This window comes from Pogona vitticeps, chromosome 2 (assembly GCF_051106095.1).
Source record: "Pogona vitticeps strain Pit_001003342236 chromosome 2, PviZW2.1, whole genome shotgun sequence".
Lineage (NCBI taxonomy): Eukaryota > Metazoa > Chordata > Lepidosauria > Squamata > Agamidae > Pogona > Pogona vitticeps.
In genome coordinates, this window is record NC_135784.1 from 246,150,133 (window position 1) to 246,177,548 (window position 27,416).

The 27,416-nt window shown below is 40.9% G+C and overlaps 1 protein-coding gene across 8 annotated transcripts in view; it reads right to left on the bottom strand.

Moving 5' to 3' along the window:
* The window catches only part of SEMA4D (semaphorin 4D), a 152,445-nt gene that overhangs the window by 99,147 nt on the left and 25,882 nt on the right, over positions 1 to 27,416 (bottom strand). For 2 of the 8 annotated variants that reach the window (XM_078386199.1, XM_078386200.1), the window contains exon 2: positions 26,298 to 26,338. The exons of the other annotated variants lie outside the window; for them this stretch is intronic. The gene's annotated coding sequence lies outside the window, so the exon portion shown is untranslated. The remainder of the gene's footprint in view (positions 1 to 26,297; positions 26,339 to 27,416) is intronic. 8 annotated transcript variants of the gene reach the window in all.

Below are 27,416 nucleotides of genomic sequence, written 5' to 3' on the forward strand. Positions count from 1 at the left end.
TTTCAATGCATTCCTGCGGGAAATGGTGCTTTGACTTATGACCATTTCGAGTTACGACCATCTTCTGGAATGAATTAAGTTCGTAAGTCGAGGCACCACTGTCTTGTCCTCTTCTGCAGAACTGCATTGATTCTGGATATGGAGCTTTCCCTTTTCCTCTTGTTAGCACATATTCAAGAAATCTGCCCCATATATCATAAAATTTATTATTTTTATCTCAACTTTCATAATCTTTAAAGTAACCTTCTTAAGAAAAGGAAAATGAGAAACAAGAGAGCGTTTCTCAATTAAAAGTACCCAACAACTTTCTATCTTGCTTCTCCAAAAACACAACCTAAACCTAGGAACAGAGTAAAATAAAATATTAAAAGGGGAAGTGGTGAAGGAGAAAGATGGTAACAGTTCCTAGAGTTAAGTTATCTGAGAGCCAGCCTTCTGTAAGTAATAAAAATCAAGGATATGGATTTTTTCAATTAAAGCTAATTAACTGTAAATGATACTGAGTCTCAAGGAAACTAAAAGCAAATCAAAAGAGATTAATTTCTCCTGTCTATGTGAAAGCAGTATTTGTACCAGCAATAAAGATTTTGTTTTTCCACTGTTTCTCTTAATAGGAATACAAAGAGAGAACAGAGATTCAATTCAGTCAGTCATCTTTTGGCACATTAATATTTTCCTTTGACTTTTCCTGTTGCTGCTTTGTGAAGTCTGCCTGCATTTTCAGAATTAAATATATTCCACGCTGTATCCAAAAGCATTAAATATGAAGACATGTTCAGACATTCAGCAGCAGCTCAATGTTACTACATATGCCAGCCACACAATACAGACAGCAGATGATCAGCCCCACTCTAAACTTCAGACTCTTCAGGGAAATTGCAAGGGAAATGTAGACGTTGCAGGGTTTTATACAGTACTACCTCTGAAATTCTTGCTTTTGACTTGCCTCCTATCCCTAGATCTTGTGTCTGAATCAACATTTTGAAATACATACCGTATTTTTGCTCCATAAGATGCACTCCCCCCCCACAAAATGTGGGGGGGGAAGTCTGTGCATCTTATGGAGCAAAGGCGGTGATTTCGCCCCCACTGGCCCTGTGGGGGGGGGTGGAGGGAGTGTCGCAAGGGTCCGAGTGGGCCTTCCAGGGCCCTTGCGACACTCCCCCCACCCCCACGGGGCCAGCACGGGTGAAATCGCCAGCTTCCAGGTGGGGGGAGTGTCGCAAGGGTCCTGGGAGGCTCACTCAGACCCTTGCAACGCTCCCTCCACTCCTCCCCACGGGGCCAGCGGGGGCGAAATCGCCCTGGAAGCTGGTGATTTCGCCCATGCTGGCCCCGTGCGGGGGTGGAAGGAGCGTTGCAAGGGTCTGAGTGAGCCTTCCAGGACCCTTGTGACGCTCCCCCACCCCCCACGGGGCCAGCGTGGGCGAAATCGCCACCTTCTGAGACTCTTTTGAGGCTTGGGAAGCCTCAGAAGAGTCCCAGGAGGTAGCAATTTCGCCCCCTCTGACCCCTGGGGGGGCAGGGTGAGTCTCTAAAGGGTCCTGGAACACACCCTAGGACCATTTAGAGACTCACTCTGCCCCTCGGAGGTCAGAGGGGGCAAAATCGCCACCTTCTGGGACTCTTCTGAAGCTTCCCAAGCCTCAAAAGAGTCCCAGAAGGTGGCGATTTCGCCCTCTCTTACTCCCGGGAGGCAGGATGAGCCTCCAAAGGGTCCTAGGGTGTGTTCCATAAGACGGACCTCTCCATAAGGCTCACCAATTTTTAGGAGAAGAAAACATATTATTTTTTCCTGTTTTCTTCTAAACATTTGGTGCGCCTTATGGAGAGGTGCGTCTTATGGAGCGAAAATATGGTATATGAAGGTATAAACAAACACACTGAAAGAGTTGAGCATCTTCTTGTCATTCATACAAGCCTTCTGTTTCAGAATCCTGATTTCATATTGCGGTTGGTAGTCAAAAGATCAAACCACACTTTCCCATTTCCCATGTAATAGGAAACTGTGGTGTAATATGATGTCCAGCAACTTCCTGAGTCTATTTATGCCTGTTTTGCAGACTGCAAAATGGCCTTTCCTTTAAGAAACTGCTGCTGCTTTAAGAAACAGAACTATAGAGCACATTCAGCAGTGCCATGGATGAGACCTCTTTTTCTACATTTGTGTGTTTGCGATATGGCAGCACAATGACAAGCTCTACACAACTAGTTCTGCACAAGTTAATTCCCATGACATCTGCATGCTATGTGGATGTTATGATTCACAGCTGTAGTGTTGTCAGAAAAACTGTGGACTTCTGTATCATTCACTTTTTTTTGTATTTTCTGATTATCATCTCCTTTTCATTTCCCAGGCCAGAGCCCCAGTTAAGCATTCAAAAAAGATTATTTAAAAAAGGAAATGGGAAGAAGTCTAGACCCTGTCTGTCATTCTTTCAATGGGGGAGGGACTTTCTGAGTATGAAGGTTTCTGGTACACATGGAATCTCTCCATGCACTTTGGGGTCTTGAAAAATCAGGATTCCCAGTCATGTGGAGAGGCTGCACATGCAGCAAAATACCTCCTCTTCAGGCAGTACTTCTTCACCGAGAGACAGCAACAGTGAGGGAGCTGGGCAGACATCGGCAGAGTTGTACCGCCAGATATAACTAATAGAAACCTGGCCTATATATCATTCAGAAATCCGCACTGCATTAAAATTTAATTCAACAATGTGATGGCTATTTTAAAAAAATCCTTATAATAATTTGACTCACTAGGGTGGTTTAAGGCTCCGACTGTAGGGCCACAGGTTAGGAGTTCGATTCCCGACTGGGCCTCCTTGCCAGGGGCTGGACTTGATTATCCATGGGGTCCCTTCCAGCTGTGCAGATAAGATTATGAAGATGATGATTAAAGAAAAGAGTGGTAAAACTCTTGAATTCCAGTTAACTGGTAACATGCTGATTCTGCTGAAATCTGAACTAATCCAGCACCATAAACAAGCCATCACCTGCATTCTCCTTTTGTATTCTCCTTACTATGATTTATCAAAAACCACTGGAAATTACATATAAGCAGGCATCAAACCACAGAAGAATGTTAATATATTTTTAAAAGCTCTGGATTAATTAAACCTGATTTGAAAAAGTGCAGGAATAAAATTCAAACATATATACACTACTTCAATGAATGGAAAATCTTTAAATATTTGAGTCTTACATTCTCGAAGGATAAGAACACGTGCAAATACTGGCACTACTTGTAGATTTTTCTAGATGAAAAAAGCCAAATATATCACTACTGATTTGTCTGATAAAGTGCTATTCAATGAATACTCCTGCCCTGTATATTTTATAACAAAGAACCTTATTCATAATTTTAAGAAGCCTCTTATTTACTATTCATTGTGCAAACCAATATGAACTCTTAAGAATCGTCTCAGGCTGATCACGGGATTGATTACAGAACCAATTGTCTTTTTGTTTTCATATACAGCACTGTATAAATAAGGCACACAGCACTTACTGAAGAGCACTGTTCAGAAATGCTGTTATGATGCCTGTATGCGTACAGTCAGTTTAGGAACTGACAAGGAGCCCTTCTGTCCTATGGTGTACCAGGTTTGGTTTAGACAGTGGCTCAGCTTTCTGCTTTCAGCCTTTCCAAAGGGGCAGCCATGCTAGTGAGTTCTGTGTGGTAGCGAAAACAACAAAGAGCCATAGAACAACATAATCACAGAACAGCGGAGCTGGACACAACCCACAAGAATCATCTAGTTCACACCTTACAATGCTGTACAGAAATCCAGACTGAAGTGTCTCTGACAGATGACCCACCTCTGTTTAAAACTTTCCAATGAAAGAGGGTACAAAACATTTCAAGGCAGTATGCTCACTATGAATTTGACACCACCAGTATTGGTCCCAACCACTGAAATAGTTAGTGGTAAGGATACCTGCTCCAGTCCCCATATGACAGCCCTTTGGATAGCTAAAGACAGCTGCTATACTCCTCCTCTAAACACATGCCAGCTTGTCGATAACCTTATAAAATGTGGGTGCCCAGCTAGAGGTTGCGAGTTTGATTCCCCACTGTGCCTCCTTGATAGGGGCTGGACTCCATGATCCCTTCCAGCTCTGCAATTCTATGATTATTCTTCAAGGAACAGGACTCAGTATGCCAGGTGATATTTGACCAAAGCATATTAGAATGGTTTCCTTGGTCTGGACTAGAGATGGGGACGAATATAAAAACAGATCGCTTTTCCCGACGAATATAGCCAATTTGTTAAATATTCGTCAATCCATATTTGTAGGTTCCAAAGACCTCCATGAATACGAGGGGATGAATACTTGCCCGTTTTTATTCGTCCTTCGTATTAAAAACAAACACCATTCTGCCTACCAGCTGCCGATCAGCTGAAGGCAGAAGGGCAGTCACCCCCCCACACACACAGCCACCCAATACCACAGCCTACCCCCACCCCTTCCTTTCCCTACCTTAGGCTCCACACCATACCTCACCACCACCACCGACACCCTCTTACCTTAATCGCTGCTGCCGATGTCTTCTGGCCTCAGAGCCATGCATATAAAATGGAGATGGCTGCCTTTTGCAAAGATGGCGGCTGTAGCTTCATTTACAGTAGGGAAGCTGCAGCTGCCATCTTTGCAAAGGGCAGCCTGGATTCCCTTAGCCTGCCTTGAGGGAATACAGGCTGCCCTTTTCAAAGATAGCAGTTGCAGCTTTCCTATCCTAAATGAAGCCACAGCCACCATCTTTGCAAAGGGCAGCCAGTCTCCCTTCTTACACACCATGGCTGCAAAGGCCTGATGGAGACCTCAGCAGCAGCTATTAAGGTAAGGGAGTGTTGGTGGGAGCGGAGTGGGGGCTAAGGTAGGGAAAGGATGGGGGTGTGGGGGTAGGCTGTTGGGGTGACTGCCTATCAGCTTCTGATCAGTTGATCTGCAGCCGGTAGGCAGAATGGGCTTCTGTGCTGTGTGGTAAACTCTCCTGGGGGGACCAATTTATGGGTGAATAACTCGGATGTCCAATATCCAATCTTCACCAAAGTAGGCAGGTGTGTTGGGGAAAGACATAGATTCTGGAGTTTCTAAGTACCTGGGGGGAACTTTCCTGGGGGGTGGCTCTTTGTGACTACATAACTTGGGGGTTCGTGATCCAATGTTCACCAAGCATCCCTGCAAATTTGGTGTCTCTACGTGTTATAGCCATTTAAAGTGTAGATGAATCGACAGATCAATTTGTCAAAGAATATTTGTATATTCGTATTTGTTGAATACCTTGATGAATAACGGATCAAAACGAATCGCCATTTTTTTTATTTGTCCCCATCTCTAATCTGGACCCAACATGTCTGTGGTGTCTGTCCAGGTCATGAATATTCATATGCTATGTGCATAGTCCAAGGGGAATGCTGGAGGGGCAGAGTCACAAGATACAATGGTGCCCTGCATAGCGACGATAATCCGTTCCAGATAAATCGTTGCTATCCGGATTCGTTGCTATCCGGGGCAAAAAAACCATAGGAAGGCATTAAACCCTGTTTAATGCTTTCCTATGGGGAGAAACTCACTGTTATTTTATTTTTATTTTTATTTTTATTTTTATTTTTATTTATTTATTTATTTATTTATTTGTTTGTTTGTTTGTTTATTTATATGCCGCCCACTCTACCCAAAGGTCTCTGGGCGTTACGTGAAGATCCTCCATAGGGGCGGCCATTTTTGGTGCCTCTAAAGCGAGGCAACACAGCGGGTGGCCATTTTGGAACCGCCAATCAGCTGTACGAAAAGGAGGCCTTTGGGAGGACTGCGGGGGAGCCCCCGCTGGCATTTTCGCCCAGCTGAGCAGCGGGAGCTTCCGAAGGACCACGGGGGAGGGTTCCCCCACGATCCTTCGGAATCTCCCGCTGCTCAGCTGGGCAAAAATGCCGGTGGTGGCTTTGCGAGGACCGCAGGGGAGCCATCGCTATGCGGATTTGTCGTTAAAGAGGGCGCCCGTTAAGCGAGGCACCACTGTATAAGAGGCTCAGCAGGAGGAGAGGGAGTCAGATAGAGAGACAGTTAGTTAGTCAGAGAGACTGAAAGTTTTGGAATTTGGGCGGGAGAGTGGCGGTTGAGAGTGGATAAAGGAGGATGTTTGTTTAACAACATTGCTTGTCCTGTTTCTATTGGGTTCTTTTAAAAACGACACATTGCCTGGACCTCTATTATTAATATTAAGCAATGTTCATGTAATCAACTGGTGGCAGCTGAAAGACATGTAGCGTGAGTTCTTAGTTTGGTGAAACAAGCAAGGGCCATGTGGGGACCATGACAACGTCCCTTGATGCAGGTCAAAAACTTCACCCTACATCTGTAAAATAGAGCTAAAAATCCATGAAAGCCACACAACTCATTGTTTCTGCTGCTTTCATGCTGTGATCCAGAATCAGGCAAGTTTCAACCCACCCACCCCAATTCACAACCTTCGGGAGCCACTCTCATTTGCACTAACCTCACTCTGTGGACAAGCAGGCCAAAAAAATTTCATAAGATTAAGCAGCGCTGATATCCAACATCTGCATGAGCCTTGGTAACAAGATTAAGAAGCCATAATTATGTTATACTGTACTGATTTACTGAGCTGGACAGACAATTTATGCACACCCTGAACCAAATTGATGAGTCTGGATGTCATTATCATCTGGGGAAACAGAAAGAAGACCATGCCATGCCCCTACCTTACATGTCCACTCCTGCCTACACCCACCCCACCCCACCCCATTCCTTCCATGGACTAAGAAAAAGACTTTAGAACTTAATTATGGCTCCTTGTGTCACCAGAACCACAGTTACATGAATCACAGTTAATATAAACTCTGAACAGTTTACACAAGCCATATTAAGAACCACAGTCTGAAGATGATTTATTTAAATCAACTATAGTTAATGTTAGACAGGGACGTGGTGGCGCTGTGGGCTAAACCGCAGAAGCCTGTGCTGCAGGGTCAGAAGACCAAGCAGTCGTAAGATCGAATCCACGCAATGGAGTGAGCGCCCGTCACTTGTCCCAACCCCCGCCAACCTAGCAGTTCGAAAGCATGCAAATGCAACTAGATAAATAGGGATCACCTCGGTGGGAAGGTAACAGCGTTCCGTGTGTAAGTCGCACTGGCCATGTGACCACGGAAGATTGTCTTCGGACAAACGCTGGCTCTATGGCTTGGAAACGGGAATGTGCACCGCCCCCTAGAGTCAAACACGACTGGACAAAAATTGTCAAGGGGAACCTTTACCTTTTTTTATAGTTAATGTTGACCACTGCTTTATCACTCCGACAGCATGGCACTGTGATTAAGTAGAAACACACACAGAACCTTGTTCATTCCTTCCACTGGCAGTTTCAGTGTCCTTGAAACCGAGCAAGGACTTGAACATGGATCTACCAAACTCTGGTCCAACACTGCAATCACTATCTTACACTTGCCCTAAAGACACACAGTTCCCTAGATTTATAGCTACACTAGAAACAAACAAACAAAAATGTTCTCTGCCAGTATGTCCTATGCAAGCTCCTGGGATTACTGCTCTGATTTTCTTTTAAATCTTAAGGGGTCTTCCTGCTAAGATAAGAAAGGTTAATCAGCTTAAGAAACAAACTTTAAAGGCATCCAATAGTTTATCTTTAGTCTTTAGAGACTAAAGAAATGCTGCCTATGTAAAGTTCATAGTGAATTTTCAAGGGACAGGTTTCATTCCAAGAAGAAAAAACATTTGGCACAGAATCAGGTAAAAATTATCAGTTGCTGATCAGCTGTCACAAAACTGCAAGTTTGAACACTTTTAGCATACATTGGGATTTCTACAAGTCTAAACAACATTCATCTTTCAGACCTGGTTTTATTCCACAGGCCACAATACTTCAGAATTTAAAATGCTGCATCGTCACATATTCAGTCTATGCACATTCATATATTTATCTCCCTTAGGCATTTCTCATTGTGTTCAAAGTCAAGCCTCATCATGTCCCAAACAGACTTTCACCACAAAACAGAATGGAAAGTTGATGTTCTACTCTGCCCTTTGTGCTCTACTGCAATTCAAAGCACTTAACCCACTAATGTTTGCTTGGTCTCACGTCAGAAATCCAAATTAGAAGTAGTTCTTGTAGAACCACCCCACCTATCCTCCAAATGATAGAAAGATGCCGATGTTCACACCCAAAGGGTTTTCTTTTAATTTTAATGCTATTCCTGGTGTAGACAAAAGGCAACATATTGCCAATGAAGTTCTGCAAGATTTTCTTCACAGCCTGTTAAAGCCAGGTATGCATACAGTATTTCTGTTTTTGGACAACAATTCCCAGCACTCTCCTAACACAAATTTGTGCACAAAGAAAGTCTCCTTTTTAATTTCTTTGTTAAATAATGATTTGAATGCAACCTAACCAAAGGTTAAGATCTTCTTCCATATTCCAACTCCAACAACAGAACCAGGACTTTCCTTCTATGATGTTCCTATCCTTTTGCAACAGATTTTAGGGTGCATGGGGGAATACAGTAAACAACCACCAATTATACTGGAAGCAGAGGGTTCCTAAACTGTTTGATCCTGACCAAAGATTCTTGTGACATATTAAAGATGAACAGACACAAGCTTTAATAGGTTACACAGCACTGTTCATCACAGGAGGAATGTAGAAAAGGAGCATTCATACAGATCAGAGACAAGGAACTATGTATACATAGCTCAAGGGACAAAACTGTTCCCGGCAAGCATGTAATGATGATCACCTATAGGCAGGTCTACATGAAAAGTAAAGAGTTACTGCCTTTTCACACTACACTTGCTGTTCCTCCACCACTCCAATCAAGCATTTTCAGACGTCTCTGCTGATACCAGGGAGGTACCAATTTTTAACACTCTCATTGCAGCAGAGGGGCAGTTTTTGAAAGGGTAGGTTACAGAGTCTCTATCCCCGATAGAGGAAATGATACTGGTAATTAAATCTTCAAAGAAGAATCTGTATTAATGACTGCAGCTGACTTTGGTGAGCAAGCAATACCATTTCAGCCATAAGGTGAGCTGATGGCACAGGGCAAAATTAAACAGGCTTAGTTCTCCTAAAAGAGCTTACATGAGTGATTGCATGACTTCCAAAAGCTTCCAGCAATAAGAGTGGGGGAAGATGAAGCCAATGGAACACTCAAGGCCGCAAGGAGTGAAGTAATAAATTATCCATTTCACATTTCCACACAGCAGCCTGTAAATAAATCTATGTCAGATTCACACGGATATGTCACAGACCTTCTGGAGACAGAATGACATAGAGACGCCACAGAAGTTCAAGCAGGTCTGGCCCTGGAGACCATCACAGCAAACTGAATGAGAGAACCCTCGCTTCACTAACAGTTTCCAGTCCCCCAATTACTCTTCCTGCCTTTTGCTCCAACTACCTGCAAACAGAGGGCTCAGAGAGCAATAAAAAGAGCAGTGGCAGAGAGTAAGGTTCATGGGAACAGTTGGAGTGAAGTTGGGCATCTTGTTGAGCACTACTCTCATTCAGTGCTGAAAACCCACTGTTTCTCCAACAGCTTTCAGGAATGGATATTCGGTATGGACATATCAGAAGAACCCATTCTGTAGTACTGCTTGTTCAGCACACTTGCGTACTGTTTTAATAAGGAAACCCAGAACAATGCAGATGAGAAAGGCAACCTTTGATTCACCATCTCCGTCCCTACGTTGGACAAACAGATGCATCACGTAAGTCTCTGACTGAACACATTAATTCCAGGTGTTAGCGAAGACCAGCTGTTTGGAAAACAAAATATGACTCATGTAGAAAGAATATTTACTTCCTACTTAAACTACCACAGATGTTTACAAGGGTATGGTAATCTCTGAAGAGGGTTATCTTCCTAGATAAATTAGACATGTACTACTGAGAAAAGCCAGAGATTGTGAAATGTTAAAGCAACCCATTTTAAAACACTATATTTGGAAGTCGCCAATTGCAGACAGCAAAACTGATGGAACGTTGGTTTCCAAAAATGCTTTAAGACCTCATGCTTGTATCAAATTTTAATTTGAGCTTGCCAGCAGCATTTGTGCAGGGATTACAGACTTTTCAAAACTGGGTCTTAACTGTGGGGGTTATGCTGAGGAATTTATTTTCCTGCTATTCCAGAGGGAGTAAGGGAAGAGAAACCCCCACCTTTCATTTCAACATTATTTCCCAGAAGAGACGGCTAATGCATAATGAAATGTATCAGAAGGCTCTTTCTTTCTAGGCTGTGACAACACTGGTATGTTCCACTGACAGCAAAAAAAGAGATCAGAATAAGCAATTTGACTCAAGCAATTAAGCTCATTTCTTTTGTGAAACTTATAATGAAATGGATGAAATTTCCTTTTCAACATCACTGCCTGCTCCAGTAATTGTCAAGGTAAATTGCACTGAAATATCTAATGTATCTGACAAAAAAGCCCCTGTGAAAAGGGATACTTTTAGAGTACAAATGTCTCCTGGGGATCACCACTTAAGATTAATGGTGGCGAGATATTTCTTGATCTTTGGGACATAACACCACAGGACATAACACCACAGGAAGCATCCCAAATCTACAATTCATAGCAATAGTTTTGTCTTTATATAGAAATTCGTGTCTGTCTTCACTTATAAAATTAAGTTTCTACTATCCAATCTTTAGTTATAAATATTAATGGGAGCTTTTTTTTTTTTTAAAAAAGGTTTCCATTTCTCAAAGCAAAGTTTTCTTCATAAAATAAGCTATCCTATTTTCATGGCCTGCAATTTGGAAACAAATTATGGTAAAGTAAATCCTTCTGATCTCTATGCTTAACTGTTATAAGATTGGTTAGGAAATAATGAGGGGAAAGGCAGGGAAAACAACTGGGTGATGGATTTCTGCCTTCTTATACATAGAAATAAGATGATGGAAGAAGTATTTGTTATAAATATCCAATATTGTAAGTACAGAAGAAAACATTTCCTCCTTTTTGATGCAAACATCAAACATAAGTCTTCAGGAAAAAACTGATAAAGCAAAACTAAACACATTATTTTGCACCAAGACCTCCTATTTAACTCAGTATTTCTACATTTCTTTTGCCTTAACTGGCAATCTTAGGTCCACTATAGCATGGTTTTCCTATTTGTTCAGATGTATTAATGTACATTTGATATTTTTATGAAAAGCATGAAGCAATAACAGGGGTTTAAAAGTCTTAAGGTTTGATTTAGCTTGGCATGTGTCAGTAAAAGAAGCTTGTAATTGCTATCAATAACGTCCAACAGAATCCTAGTAGACACAAGCATAAATAGTTTATCCAACTGAGAAGAGTAAAAAGGCTCCAACTCATAGAAGCATTAACCACATACATTCTGAGAGGCCTATACAGGCTATTCTGTTGCACTAATATTAGAAGCAAGTACAGTACTGTATCGGCAAAACTCTCTCTTGGCTTTTCCACACATACTATTGAATATGGATTTCTCCAATCCCTACAATGTGTTTGTTTTACCAGACTAAATGCAGAGGCAAATCAAGGGGTTGTAGTGAGATGTTTTTTACAGGGTACATATAAAAAATGGCATGGGAAAGGGTGTGGACAAGCCCAGCGGTTGTCACGAACCTGTAACCCTCTGTTCCTTTGAAACAAAGGGTACAAACAAGTGCTCCTTCTTTGCAGAAAAGAACAAAGAAGTCCTGTTCCTCACAACCATGCTCCGAAGCTCAAGAACAGTTACAAAACTGAATGCTTGCTCATACCTGTTCCTGTGGCCCACAGTGTATAGCAAAAGACGTTCAGTATTACTGCGTGTACGAAGTCATCATGAGCCAAGGTACAGCTACTGTGCCACAACAGAGGATACTGCAAATACCGTACTGAAGGTGCAAACCATCCATAAGAACAAGCAACGACAGTGAACATACTTCTGCCTCTTCAATGCCTAATTCCCAATATATGACAGGAACATGAGAACAGAGTTGCTACTATAAAAATATATATATTCAGTTCCTCTCAGTGGAATGGGTAACTCCCGCAGTTTCAGAGAGCTATTTTACCCCTGGGGATTGACAATGGAACGTAACTCTACCACCACAGTCTAGTAGCAAGCTGAATCAGTGGCAAAATGGAGAAAGCCTGTAAGGTTTGTTTGTAATGGGATGTCATGATTTGCTCCCCAAAGTGGGCTATGCAATTTGCCAATAGCACTGTTTGGGACTAAAAAATAGTGTTGGGACCCTTAGGCTGCACATAGTCCATCCCAGCTCTTCCGTAAACAATTATAATTTAATTTGCATTCCCCACATGCATAGGGCTTTCCCCCTCTTCTTACCAAAAACTGCTCACACATAGTTGAAATCCAGGCTGGAAATTCCAGTTTGGTTATAGGTCCTGAAACAGACAGCAGCCATGGTGGCTGTACTATGATATCACAAATGCTCATTTTTCTCTGAGGCCTAATTGATGAAGTTAGAAACTGAAGCTTCCTGTAATAATATGACTCCACATAAGACTAATTTTGCAAAATCAGGAAGCTACAAATAGTGAATAGAAAAAGAGTGTAACAAAAAAATATCCTGGACAAAGTCTTTTCTGCTTGTCCCACCCAAAACAAAAGAGTGTCTTGAATAGGACACGGGAGACCTGGATTCAAATCCTAAGTCAACTGTGAAGCTTACTCAGCCTTGCCTACCCATAAGGTTGTTGTAATGATAAAGGGACAAGGAGAGCCACCTACACTAGCTTGAGCTCTGTGGACATAAAACAAGGGGGGATGCTGTGTTGAAAATTCTTCAGTGAAATATCCATGCTCATGTGTCAAGGCATTTTAATAGTAACATCCAAAATACATAGAATCCAGTGGTATTACCAATAAACTTAAATCCGAATCCAATTGGTCATTTAACCTTACATAGGTGCATTCATCTAAGTTGCAGCAGTAAAGTTCAACTAATTAATAAGGTGCTGGTAGCATTTCTACTCAACCATGCAATCATGTGATCCAGATGTCTGTCCAGGAATGCAACCAGCAACTCATTACCTAGTGGCAATTTGCCTCTGCAATATATATCATTCTATTTATGCAAGAATAAATCTCTAATTGAATTCTGGACATATTGTCAAGTTATTTGCATTTCCCTTTTTTTAAAAAAAGGATCTCTGTGTGATGAAGAGGAGTGAACAGGGCTGGACAGTGTGCTTAGCCTTTGGAACAAGAGGGAAAAGCCTTCTGTCAGGACTGGTGGAATCAACTGCCCTCTTCCACCAGCAAGGGAAAGAGAAATGTCTTGAAAATAAAGTGTAGTAACTGCACCTGAATGGTCACGGTTAAGATTAACAAGAATCTCTTGGATCCGAACAACACGGCAATCCAAGATTAGCTACAAACCAACATGAAAGCTTCAAGACCTCCTGTCCATAGCTGTACCAGAGGAGAAAAGGGGGTGCACGCAAGCCCAATAACATATCAACACATTCTAGTAAAACTAAGCTAGCATAAAATCTAAACAGGCCCCTGAAAATAGAAACTTTCTAGCCCACACAACACCCCACATGCATGTAGATCTAAAATAACAACGGTGCACCACATTCATCCTAAGGAAGGGATAGCTGCAGACCACATTGTAGCAAGAGCCCACAAAGAGCAAAACTTGGGACAGAGGCAGAACAACTAAAACATACATGAATCAACTAATTACCAGCAGAAGTGTATTTTAGGTGCTCACAGACACGTTCATATACTAAGTTCACGTTCTTGGAAATGCACGCTTCTTGCTTCTCTCCTACAGGAGGCTTGATGTCTTCATGGCTATTGGCTCTGGATGTGGCCACTCTAAACAATAATGTTGGGTTGCGTGCAAACCAGTATCCTAGAAGTTCTTCTCTTTCCCGCATATTCCCCATTTATTTTTATCTTGATTGTATCAGCTATAACAATCTCTGCTTTCTGCTTCTTCTTATACAAACAAAGTATCCTAGCTTTCCATATTTGTGCATGTGCTATGCAGATAAGTCTCCAAAATGCAAAAGGTTCCCAAGGCATTCTGTACATTAGATATATAGAAAGATGGATCAAGATGGATCTGCTTTCTGCCCTTAACAGACATTCCGACCTGCTCCTTCTGGAATCTGTGACATTAGCTGCCTGCCCACTAAAAACACTGACCTCACGTGGGGAGAAACAAATAGCTATGAATGGGGAAGGGGGCATGCATCAACATCCATTTAGGGCCTGAGTCACAAAGTGTTTTCTGGGGAGGTTGTCATGTATTTGGCCATACAAAAAGAAAATGGCAGGGTGGAAGATGTAGGTAAAACCAAAAGGCACCACTCTAGCGAGGGCATGGGGCTAAAGCCTTATGAGCCAGCTAAATGAAGTGCGGCCAGCATTCCTCCAAAGGGCCTGTTTAAGCCACCACCACCTCCTCAGCTTTCTCTTACAACTCTTCCTTTCAGATTCCTCCCCCCCTCCCCCGTTTCTCTTTTCTTCTCTGCCAACCTGGGAAAGAAGAGGAGGCGGGGAAGGAAAGGGAAAATAAATCAGTTCAGCAGTGCTGCTGCTGCTGTTTCAGTAGCTCTTTCATGGGTGTCTGGAGCAAGCAGAAAAAGGAGTAATACTGTACATACCAGAAGTTCTTGATATTCTCTCCACTGACAATGATAACATCATTTGAATTAGCAAGTACTTTTCCAAAAATATTCTGAGTAGCAATCGAAAAGCAGTAACAAGAGAATATCCTTGTTGTACTCCTCTTCATATCATCATATCATCTGAACCTCACTGCTGGCTTTTGTTACCAATAAAGGTTGCCCATCATATGCATATAGTACATGGTAATGTCCTAAATGAAATGTAATCTAAGTGAGTAAGTGAGTAAGTAAGTAAATAAGTAAGTAAGTAAGTACATTTACCATCAAGTTAATTCTGGTGGGAGTTTACAATTAATGTGTACATAGCCAAAGTTCTGATCGTGTGATTTCCAAAGCATAAAAATGGATTGTAGTTTCAGAAAGATATTTCCACTATACTGCAATATATATTCTTGTCTATCACTTTTGTTTTTAGTTTTCTGAACAGCTATCAAGGTCAATTTTGCAGGAGATCTGTCCCAAACAACAAAGCATTACAGCAAAGCATGGTTTAAAAACCATGATAAATAAGTAGGCTTCTCAACTACAAAAGTGGTGAGTATATAACGTTTTTACTCAGAAAATTTATAAATTAGGTTATTGACTAGACAAGGAATGATGCTAGCATCTCAGAAATCCACTGTATAAGAAATTAAGAATGATTCTCATGATGACCTTTTAAAATCTTTATGGGGGTGGGGGAGATAGCTGATGCTAGCAGGCTGAGAGATAATTAGATTAAAAGATTGCAAATTAAAGAAAGGCAAGTTCAACATGGGGGGTGAATGCACATTCTAAAACTATTGGGATATATTATCTGTTAGAACAGTGAAACAAAAATGCATGCTCTGAAGCTTTATAATGCTAGCTGCAGAATTTACTAAATGAAACATTATAAAGGCACTGTTATAAGAGGATATCATAATGTCAGACTAAGTTAAAATAATAGCTTTTCTAGTTTTCACTTTGTGCAAAATAATACAGATGGCATCTCCCCTGCCCTCAACGAAAAACTTTCACTATATTTGATGACAGATGTTGGAAGGGATTTGGCTGGGAGATTTTCTTTCCCTTTTGTTTCCCACGTATGATGATCAGCAAGTACGTACAGTATGATGATTAGCAAGTACTGTGACTTTGTTCATATCTATGACCAAACCATGGTTTGCTTTAAATTAATGAGCATATGCATTGCCTCTTCCTCTTCACACTTGAATTCCTTCTCTACTATAAGTGTTTAGCACAAACATCTTCATTCACCTGAGCATGTAAATTAGCACATCACTTTAGAAATTGAAGCACAATCAAACCACATGTCTCAATTCTGGCTTGGAGAATAGGGGGAAAGCACGATTTGCATATTTAGATATTATGGTATATGCAAGAAATTTTAGTGAGGGGCTCTGAGCTTATAAGGGGAAGGAAGGTGTCTGTGAGCTCATTCGTCCAACTTTTAATCCCCATTGGTCATTCCATAAATGGCAACTTAAGATATGATATGGTCCTGATAACCACCTTTCATTTCCCAGATATTTTCAGAAAGGAAAATGTCCTTTTCCCATTGTTTACTATGCATCATGTGGAAATCCTTTCTACACTAAAATGATCAGAAGCATCTGGGTAAGAAGCATGGTCATCCCATCAGGTGTAATTATGCAAAAGAAGTCAAAATGGACCACCACTATCCTGCTGTTCTGTAATAAGTGCACCCATGTCTCGGTGTGGCCCTAGAAAACTGGTATTTCAGCAATAAGGTACAAACAGCTTAACACAGATGGCATTCATATCTCTATTATATTCCAACAGCGATATTTTCTTGAGCTCCACAACAGCAGCCATTTTAAACCGCCAACACTATGATCACTCATCACCGTCATATTCTATTATGTTACTGTGTTCTCAGAATTCCTCAAGAGACATCCCCACTTTTGCTGCCTCAAATAACCTCTTAAAACATACTTCAGACCCTTCCTTCTAAAGGGTTTTCCACTGCTTTGGCTCAACACAAAAAAAGATTAAAGACTGGAAAGAAATCAAAACATCCATACCAACGAGACATCTGTGAGAGAAGGAATAAAATAGAATGAGAAGTACAAATATTACTTGCACTGTCTAATACTATCCAGTCTCTGGGTTCCTTGAGATAGAACAGGAAATTCTGTGGGCTTTATACATATCTACTTGGAGTTTAGTCCATCATGTCCCAGCACTAGACAATACCAAGAACGTATAGGTAACTTGCTCCGAGTCATATTTCAATGAAGTCCCAGTCCCTGGTTTAAATGGCAGAAATTACTACAGATCCCAGATCCCAAACAAAGCATGAAAACTCCTTAAGAGCAGAGTTCTTCCCCCCCCCCCCGCAAAAAAGAGAGGATCTCTGATATCTAATACCATGATTCAAACCGTTGAACTTGTTCTAAATAAGCATTTCAGTATCTCAGCCTAGTTTATTATTACTGTTTTATTTTTTATTAATTACAGTGGTGCCTCGCTTAGCGATCGCTCCGTTGACCAATGAATTCGCATAGCGAGGGGGTCCGGGCCATCGCTGGAGCGTTCGCTCAGCGATGGCCCCTATGGAGTTTTCTCGCTGTGCGACGATTGCTAAGCGATTCGCTTAGCGATTTTCGCACAACGAAGCGGGGGAGAACAGCTGATCGGCGGTTCCAAAATGGCCACCGCAACTTTTCCCGCCGCACCCTCGCTTACCGAGGGCGCGAAAATGGCCGCCCCTATGGAGAAGCTTCACTCAACTGTAAGTTTAGGGCCCATTGGAACGCATTAAACCAAGTTTAATGCGTTTTAATGGATTTTTTTGTTCTGTTGAGCGATGTTTCCCATAGCGAGGGTTAATCCGGAATGGATTAACCTCGCTATGTGAGGCACCACTGTAATGGATTTAACATAGAGACATCTATGCATACAATGCTTTACAAAGCAACTGGATGGCAAGTTCCCTCAGAAAGGAATATATATTTACTTTGGTTTCCACAACCTTGAAGGCTTCCCAGAAACAAAGATGAGGACACAGTTTCAGGTATAAAGGACAGCAAGAAAAAAAATGAGTCCATTGCTTCAGAAAGTAGAAGGCTTTTGGACAGCTGAGGGCGATAAAGCTGGAATACTCAGGTTCCTATGAAAGGGGGTGGGATGGGCACCAAAAAACCCCAGCAGCACTGTTCTTTCCAAGGAAAAGTGTTGGACACTTAGGTATCTGCCTTAGAAAGGCTCTCAGGATGCAGATATCATCTGACCCTACTGGTTTCTTTAAAAAGATCTCTGCTTATTTTGGTAACTGGTCATTTGGCATAGAAAACCTCAAAGAGTTAAACCACATGCCTACTGAGAAGCCCCATCCATGCCACCTCTTAGCTGCATCTATGGAAGTTATCGTGACTGGATGACAATGTGAGCAATATTTTACAAGCCATTTTAATAATGAAAGCCAGCATGTACTACAGCATTCTGCTCTGGCATGCTGTGCTTTATAAGCCCATCTGGTCCTGTTTAAACCAATTGAGGGACTAATCCTAATCATCTGGGATTCTTTCAAAGGGGAATCATTATTTTCACAATGCTTCTTGTGAACCCTATTTGATGTAGACTGAGGTAACACAGACATAGTGGGAAGAACAATGGCTACTCTCGTTTCCAAAATGGCTATGACTTGGGGGTGGGGCAAGCAAGTGGTCTGGTCCACTTAAGACACTTGATGATACAAATTTTCCCCTTTCATAGAAGAATTACACTCACACTTTGCTTGTCAAATAAATATCTAAATTCAACACTAACTGCTAAAATGAAAATACTCCACAACCACCACTTTATTCCAAAAGATAGTGCAAAGCACTTTTAGCACAAATCTAAAAGATTAAAAAAAAAAGTAGTTTTAAAAATTACTTCATCTTTCAGAACCAAATTCTAAGTCTGGCCTCAGCTTCCAAAAATATGTGTCCACCCATCTATCCATAAAAAGAATCCCCATGAGCCAGGTACTCCTACCTTCTGAATTAAGGCCGGTGGTTGCTAGGAAACAGGGAAAAAAACCGTCTGTTTGGCTGTATCCCAGCTGTGCAGCAGTGCACAAAGAATGCTCACCTATGGTTGGTACCTTAAGTGACAGGAAAAGGGTAACTTGTTTGTCTGAGTTTTGGTAGCTAACAATTTTCTTTTGTGTACTGCGGTTGGTTTATTGAATGTTATGACTGCAGTATGGCTTTAATGATTTTTCCTGTCTTAGCAAACTGCTAACATGCTTAAACTCTTTTATATTTTCATTTGATGTTGCAATTTTTAAAATATTATTATCATTTTTACTAATTATTTAAATTAAATTTAAAAGATCAAGAGTTGATACTTGTCCAAACATTTGGGGGCCAACTCACAGGTAACAAGAATAGTTACGGACAACACACCCAATTTTTGTCACAGTTTGGAAAATCAGTAATACACCTTGAACAAATTTAGCTCATTACACCAAAGTAGGTTTGAATCCGGTACTTGAAGATTCATTATCTACCTTTGCTATGGACGTTACCAAAAATTACATTAAGAGAAAACTCCAGACTGGGAAAATCCATACAAACAGTGTTATGTGTGTATCACACAGAAGTATATATTTTATATTTTTAATTATTTTAAATATTTATATCCCACCTTTCTCCCCAAAAGGACCCAAGGCAGCTCACATCATTATTTATATATATATGAAAATAATGATGTGAGCTGCCTTGGGTCCTTATGCATGTGTGTATATATATATATATATGTATATATGTGTGTGTATATGTGTGTGTGTTTGTGTATGTATGTATGTGTGTGTGTGTATATATATACAGTATATATATATATGTGTGTGTATATATATATATATGTGTGTGTGTGTGTGTGTGTGTGTGTATATATGTGTGTGTGTGTGTGTATGTGTGTATTCAAAAGCTAAAAACAGTAAATATACAAATAATAAAAGAAAATCAAACAAATATTAGAAATGATAAATAAAATCATTATCATTTAAAACATGAACAAGTTAAGAAACCACAGGTGCATTGGGTTTCCAACCTGCAACTTGAAGTAACATGCACAGCACTCTTTAAATAATGAAGTACACGTGTGTGTGTGTGTGTGTGTGTGTGTGTGTGTGTGTGTGTGTGTGTGTGTGTGTTTCTTCAACAGAGACTAATCTAATCTCTTAGCCTTGATACCTCATCTTGGGGGAACAACAGTATTCGCAAGGTTGTGTTAAGGGTTGTGTTACAGAAAACTAACTCCTTGTATAGTTTGGCAGCAGGAGGTATCTAAATATTGATAGGTCACTACCTGTAGGCAGTATCTGATACACGTTATCTACAAGTTAGCTCAGTAAGTTGGATTGTCTGGCTGAGACAAGAGGCAGCCTGTGCAGAGCCTTGGTCAAGCTGCACAGCTCCAGAGTACTACCAGAAGAAAGGATCTGTAAAATACTTCTGAGTCCCCTGTGCCTAGAGAATCCTGGCAAGGATCACCATAATAAGTCAGAATCTATTTAATGGCATATAATAGGTGTCAAATCAGATAATCTGATACATGACCTTTCCTACTTTAGAGATCTTTATAGATCTCAAGGGAAAAATCAGAAGCCTGTGTTCTTCACAGCTGGCATATCCCCAAAAAAAGGGTTAAAACTCCAGTATGAAACCAAATAATAACTGAAAGTCATATCAAAATGCATCTATCAAAATACTTTCAATAATTCCAGGCAACATCAGCTTGTCGAATTTGACAAGCTTTATTTATCTAAATTGCTTCTACATTCAATCCGCACAAAACACTTTAGAGTTGTCATCAGAGTTGTCATAAAATACAAAAGTGTTATAGGAAAACTAGCAGGGTCTTCCTGCATCTATAGATAATATCTATACATCACTTGAAGACAAATGCTGTAAAATTCAAATTCAAATGATTTTCAAACAGATTATAAAATGCCTGAGTCTGCAAAGGATTAGGTCACATGCTGAAGCTGAAGTTTTCAACTATATCCATAGCTTTTAGGCAGAAAGATGAACAGCTGCATGATACATTCACCACAGGAGACAAGAGATTAATTTAAATTGCTTGGGGGAAGGGTGTTACACTGAAAATCAACTTCCCTTTCTTCACTGAGGCAATGACCTATCAAGTAACCTGCTTGTCACTGGGCAGTATCTGCCTTCAGGCTACTAATCTGTTCATCCCAAACATTCATCCTTTTTCCAGGTAAAGGTGTGATTAAGCAACATGACAAAGGACACAGACATTTGCTTTCAGAGAAAAGGAGAGGGGGCAATGTCTTATTTCCTGCTATTCATACCTCTATTGCAAAGCTTCTGATCAAACACAAATATCCAGGAGAAGAACCAGAGGAACATTTTTGTTTAATGATGCTACATTCTGCCTTCCTTAACCTAACATTCTCCACATGTCTGGACCAAATCTCCCACAAGACTGTGAGATTTGTAGTCCCAAATTTGTAGTCCCACAAGACTGAGATTTGTAGTCCAACGCATTCGAAGAGTACCCAGCTGAGAAAGAGCTCTAGACAGATGGCTTGTATTTTGTTCAATAAATCTGCTTTTACGTTTTGCTTATTTTCCCCTTTTATCCCACTCTTTCTTCCTCTAAGCAAGGAAACTCATGGAAGGGCGAGCAGGCACATTATCTCCATTCTGGACTTCTGCACTGAGTTAAATTTATGAAAAAAAAATGTACATATATGTATTATATACCCCTTCCATAATGTTAATTGTGCAACATTCCCACTCATGTGTACATACAGTAGATTTGTGCAGAGCCCTTTTAGATCTTCTGCTAAATAGATGGATGTTCTCATTGTGCACATCATGCATGTACATTCTAAATGAACAAACAGACCTCTAATCACCACCCAATATAGACTCACTAATAAGAGATCTTAGCTAAGCCTAACGCCTAGTCAAATGTATTCCACAAAAGTGCTAAATACAGTGGCGCCCCGCATAACGAGCAATTTGTTTAATGATGAATCCGCATAGCGATGTGTTTTTTGCAATCGCAATAGCGATCGCATTGCGATGTTTTAGATGGTAAAAATCACTTTGCAATGATCGGTAAGCGTTTCACTTACCGATTTTCGCATAGCTATGTTTTAAGAACAGCTGATCGGCAGTTCCAAAATGGCCACCGGGTAAATAAAATGGACGCCCGCTGTGTTTTTGCCCGAATTCCTTGCTTACCGGGCAGGGAAAATGGCAGCCGCATGGAGGATTTTTGCAGAATGGTGAGTTTTTGCCCATAGGAACGCATTAAACGTGTTTTAGTGCATTCCTATGGGCTTCTTTGTCCCGCATAGTGACAAATCCGTACAGCGACGATTTTTCTGGAATGGATTATCGTTGCTATGCAGGGCACCACTGTATACTTTGTTAACCTTAACATTTGCCTTACAAAAGGTGGAATTCGACAGGATCCTGCATACTGTATGTAAGCCCATGCAGAAGTTTTTATCTTATGCCTGTGTTAGCAGCATATCAGCTTGCACATGATATATGAAAACAATGAGTATACAAGTTATGTTAATGATAATCAGGGTAAACTAAGCTAAAATCAAAGCCCATTTTAAATAACCGTTTTCACCTATCAGGAGAGGGCACTCTTTGTCTACCACTCTAATCATATTTTGTTGCAGAACCCACATAGAGTACGAACATAATAAGAACATAAGAAGAGCCCTGCTGGATCAGGCCAAAGGCTCATTTAGACCAGCTTCCTGTGTCTCACCGTGGCTCCACCAGATGTCTCTGGGAGCACACCAGGCAACTAGATACCTGTCTCATGATCCCCCTCCCTGCATCTGACATTTGGAGGTACCTTCCTTTTAAGCCTGGAGATTATACATCCCCATCATGGCTTGTAACCTGCGAGGAATGTGTCCACCACCTTTTTAAAGGCATCTAGGCCAGATGCCATCACCACATCCTGTGGCAAAGACTTCCACAGACTAACAACACGATGGGTAAAGAATTATTTTTTTTTGTCTGTTCTCACTCTCCCAACATTCAACTCAAGTGGATGTCCCCTGGTTATAGTATTGTGTGAGAAAGAAAAGAGCTTTCCTCTATCCACTTTATCCACCCCCTACATAATTTTATACGTCTCAAGCATGTCCCCCCCAGGCACCTTTTCTCTAGATTAAAGAGCCCCAAACGCTGTAGCCTTTCCTCATAAAGGAGGTGCCCCTGCCCAGTCACCATTTTAGTCGCTCTCTTCTGCACCTTTTCCAGTTCCACTATGTCTTTTTTGAGGTGTGGTGACCAGAACTGTACACAATACTCCAGGTGTGGCCTTACCACCATTTTGTACAATGGCATGATAATGCTGGCTGTTTTATTTTCAGTCTCCGTTTTAATGATACCTAGCATGGAATTGGCCTTCTTCACTGCTGCCGCACACTGGGTTGACACTTTCATCAAGCTGTCCACCAGAACATCAACATCTCTTTCCTGATCTGTCAGGGACAGCTCAGAACACATCAACTGATAAATAAAGTTTTGATTTTTTGCCCCAACGTGCATTACTTTACATTTTCTTATGGGTGTGTAGTTAAGCTTTAAATGCCTTCTTCACTCAAGGCACCACCACATCAAGATAGAACAGAGCCGACATGACTCAGCTTCCCTCCCCAGCAGAGTTCTCATTTAGTCAACAGGTAGAAATGATGAAGATTTCCTCCTCCTCCTCACACCTCCAGATAAAGTTCTCCCTAGCATGCAGCGGTTATGGGTCAGGGCCCTTGTCAGAAAAGACAACAGTCCTATGTGCAACAAACACCAGTGCTTAAATTAACATCTTCCAGTTCCATTTATTAATGAAAGTAAAAAAATCCAGTCCAGAAGTCAATTAAACTTGCAAATCTCACATATTTCAGCTTTATTTTTCCTTCTTGTTTAGCCATGTGCTTTCAGAACAATACATTTATGCAGAAACATGGATGTCTTTGAAGATACCTTCATTAATTTACCTTCTTTCTCCACCTCAAAAGTGGGGAGGATAGTACTTCCCCCTCCCTCCTAAGTAGCTCTACTGGTGGAGTTGGGGTCACAGGTGCATAGGCAGAGCCCTGCTCTTTGGATATGTGTTTCACAGCACTTCACAGCACGCATATAAACCAAGGTATACTAAAATTAACACATTTAAAAATAGACATACATATCCTGGTTATTCGGTATGCATCTGCAAGCTGAGCTGATACTCAGACTTGTAGAAACACTTCCCACAGACCCACATGATTGAAAGCCTATAACAATTCAAAGCATAGCATAAATACAGTTTATCTTCAAGAAGAACAAAAAAAAGAGAGGAAGATTTTTTTTTCAGCTTAACATCAGACACATATCACATAACTAGATGGGGCTGTTGTTGCTTTTCAGTTTTGCCAAATGCCTTAAGCAAAAATGATTTGCAAAACAGTAACCCTTCATCCATGTTGACGACTTTTCATACAATTTTGGATAAATTAGGCGCCCTTCACAGACTAAGCAAGGAAACCTCCTCTCACAATCTGTCCGTGAACCGCCCCGGGGTATACATGAGGATGATAATTTGCCTTCCATGTAACCAGAGTCACCATACAGTTACCTTTAAAGATGTCAGCACATTTAATCACTTCTGTATAGAGTAGTCACCATCAATGTGCCATAAGACAGCTGCTTTATGCACTAGCTGTGCTTGGACATCAACCTAAACCAAAACTTAATCAAAAAGAACAAGGCTTGACTTATATGCTCCTCTGTGTTGTCTTCTCAGGTACACATGCAAGGAAGAATCTCAAAGCTTTTCCTTCTTTATAGGTTATTAATCAAAGTCTAACATTACCCACACTCAACAAACCATTGCTAAATCTGATTTACCTTGGGGGTAGCTAAGCTGATGGGAGAACAAGGTGGTATTGTAGAATAGTGCTGGACAAGGACTCGGAAGACCTGGGTTCAAATCCCTGCTCAGCCAGGGAAATTCATAAAGACAGACTATTCCTTGAACTTCTCATCTAATTTGGGAACCCTACCAGAGTTGCCATAGGTAAGAAGTGATTTGACAGCACAAAAAAGTAACTGATGCCTTCCAGGTATCTTGTGGTACAACAATCTTTGACCACTGGCATGGGTTCAAATACCTGCTCAAGCAGAGATATTCACTGGGGACTGATAATGGTAAACCACTCCTTGAACATTTCATATACCTTGAAAACCCTATGACGGTTTCTGGCTCATACTGTTGGAATCTGCAGTCCAAAATACTTGGAGGGTATCATATCTCAAATCAGACAAAACTACAGTTAAAGATTAGCACATCTTAGCTTTGAATCAATAGGCTAACACACAATTAATCTGAAATGGAAGAGTTTCCTAAAGACTACATCAGAGGTACCTACTTACACCTACCATGAGATACAAAGGCTTACTTAGGCTCAACCTCTTCAGAGTCATGATTTAGCATGACATCTGAAGACAGCCAGTGAAGTTCACTGATACAGATTTGTGCATATTTTGTTGAAGGGAAATGTAAAATAAAGATCACAGCTGAATGGAGGGTGATGAACCAGATGCTCTGCAAGGATTGGCATTGAGATTAAGCATCTACGATAAGCCTATACGAGAAAGGCAGGAAAGCGATATGCTATTCAACATGAACATTGAACCCATCTAAACCCCATTGTTTCATATGACAAATTCAGACATATTTCTTGTGCTTACACCTTCCAACTATGCATAACAATTCATAAGTCAGTTCCCTAATGTTCCATCAGGCCCACTCCAAAGACAGGTCTGTGCACAACTGCTGCCTCATTTCTGGATTTGTTCTGAGGTTTTGAAAAGCTACAACTTTTCATGCAGCGTAAATAATAAAAAAAATTAAGTGAAACAACACAAAAACACACATGCTTTCTGAAAGTTACACCTGAACTACTGTATGCTGGAATGCACCTATTTTTATACTCTTGATTTCCATACATCTGTCTCCTTCTGCAGCACCGTACTATAAGAGGAACTGCTTCTTACTATTTCTCTGTTCCAGCAGCATTATGCAAATACCAATGCTTTCAGTTCCTTGTGCAGCAAAGAGCTGGTGTGCCTCGCTATTCTTTGTGTCGAGGAAAAGAAAGCCTTCCTGGGGTCTAGGCAACGGTGGAAGATTTGCTGTCAAGAGGGAAGTCCTCTGAGAAAAGAATGACAGGAGTCTAAAGCTCGATGCCTTTTAAATCCCATGCAGCCTAAACTGGATTTAGAATCAATATTACTTTCTTTAAAGCAAAACAAATTCAATACTGGGGAGAAAGGGCAAATGTACAATGTGACTGTAAGGGCACTGGCAGTACTATTTAAATATGTTCACATTTTATTATGTGAGATCTGGTGAACCGAATTAAAGTTAACAAACTCAAGCACTATACAGTACATATTCTGAACTCTACCATTCCAAGAGACATTTACCTGGAAGGAATCCTCCTAGAGTATTAATGACAACTGGAACCAAAGCTTAATAGCCTGATCCTACATATATTCATTCAGAATGACACCCTCTTAAATTATAAGCACACACAGAATTCTCATCTCCACTGTACACAACAAAGTTACTCAGTGACTCACCATGTAGATCAGAGGGCTCTTTTATTCCTTTTACTGTATCCCTGTAGGAAAAGGCATAATGACTTTAATTGGTCTTCACTCTGTCAATTTTCTCCTTCCAGGCTCCATTTCACAATTACCACTTTCCTGGCTAGAAATGATTCCCTGAGACTCCCAGTGGAAAGAGTCAATGTCAGTCCCTAACCACTTGCAGGAAAGGTGAGTGATGGGAAGCACTTTCACCTTCTCCCTTGGGCAGGAACACTCACTCTGTGACACAGAACTATGTGCCTGGAATTCAAATGAACACTTAAACAGCCTATTAACCTTTAGGAATGAAACCAACAGGGCGACAGGCGAAAAGAGCAAAATAAAAATGGCACTGTAGAACGTAGGATTTCAAGCTAAGTAGGTAGGCCTTCCCAAATCCCTACTAATACATTTCTCCCTTGAATTGCACAGGTCTGAACAGCACAGTTTTGGTTATACACAAGATTTTTCCTAATTAATTAATTAATTAATTAATTAATTAATTAACATTCAATAAATAATGTTCAATAAATACTGTTCCCCTGGCCCCTCAAAACCTTATCAGTTCAACACTGAAAGAGTCAAATTGATCTACTTACACCCAAGCACAACATATCTAATTCAGCCTTTAGATCGGGGACAGTAAGGACCTTTAAGGCTCATTGCACGCAGTACTGTATGGAAAGGATAGTCAGCACTATGGAAGAGAACCCCAATAGCCGTGTGCTTTGTGTGTGTGTGTGTGTGTGTGTGTGTGTGTGTGTGTGTGTGTGTGTGCGTGCGTGCGTGCGTGCGTGCGCGCGCGCGCGCATGAAAGAAAAAGAGAGAGATAGAGAATCAACTGTTTATGCTTTGTAATTACATTTTGGGGGGCACAAGAGTTATACATGGATTTTGAGCTATGGAGGTCTAGAACCCCTAGCTCCAGCATTGTCGAAGGGAGACGTGTACAGTGATGCCTCGCAAGATGAACATAATTCATTCCGTGAGTCATTTTGTATTGTGAAAATTTCATCTTGTGAAGCATGGTTTCCCATAGGAATGCATTGAAATTTAATTAATGCTTTCCTATTCATCTTGAGAAGCACGGCCATAGAAAAATTTGTCTTG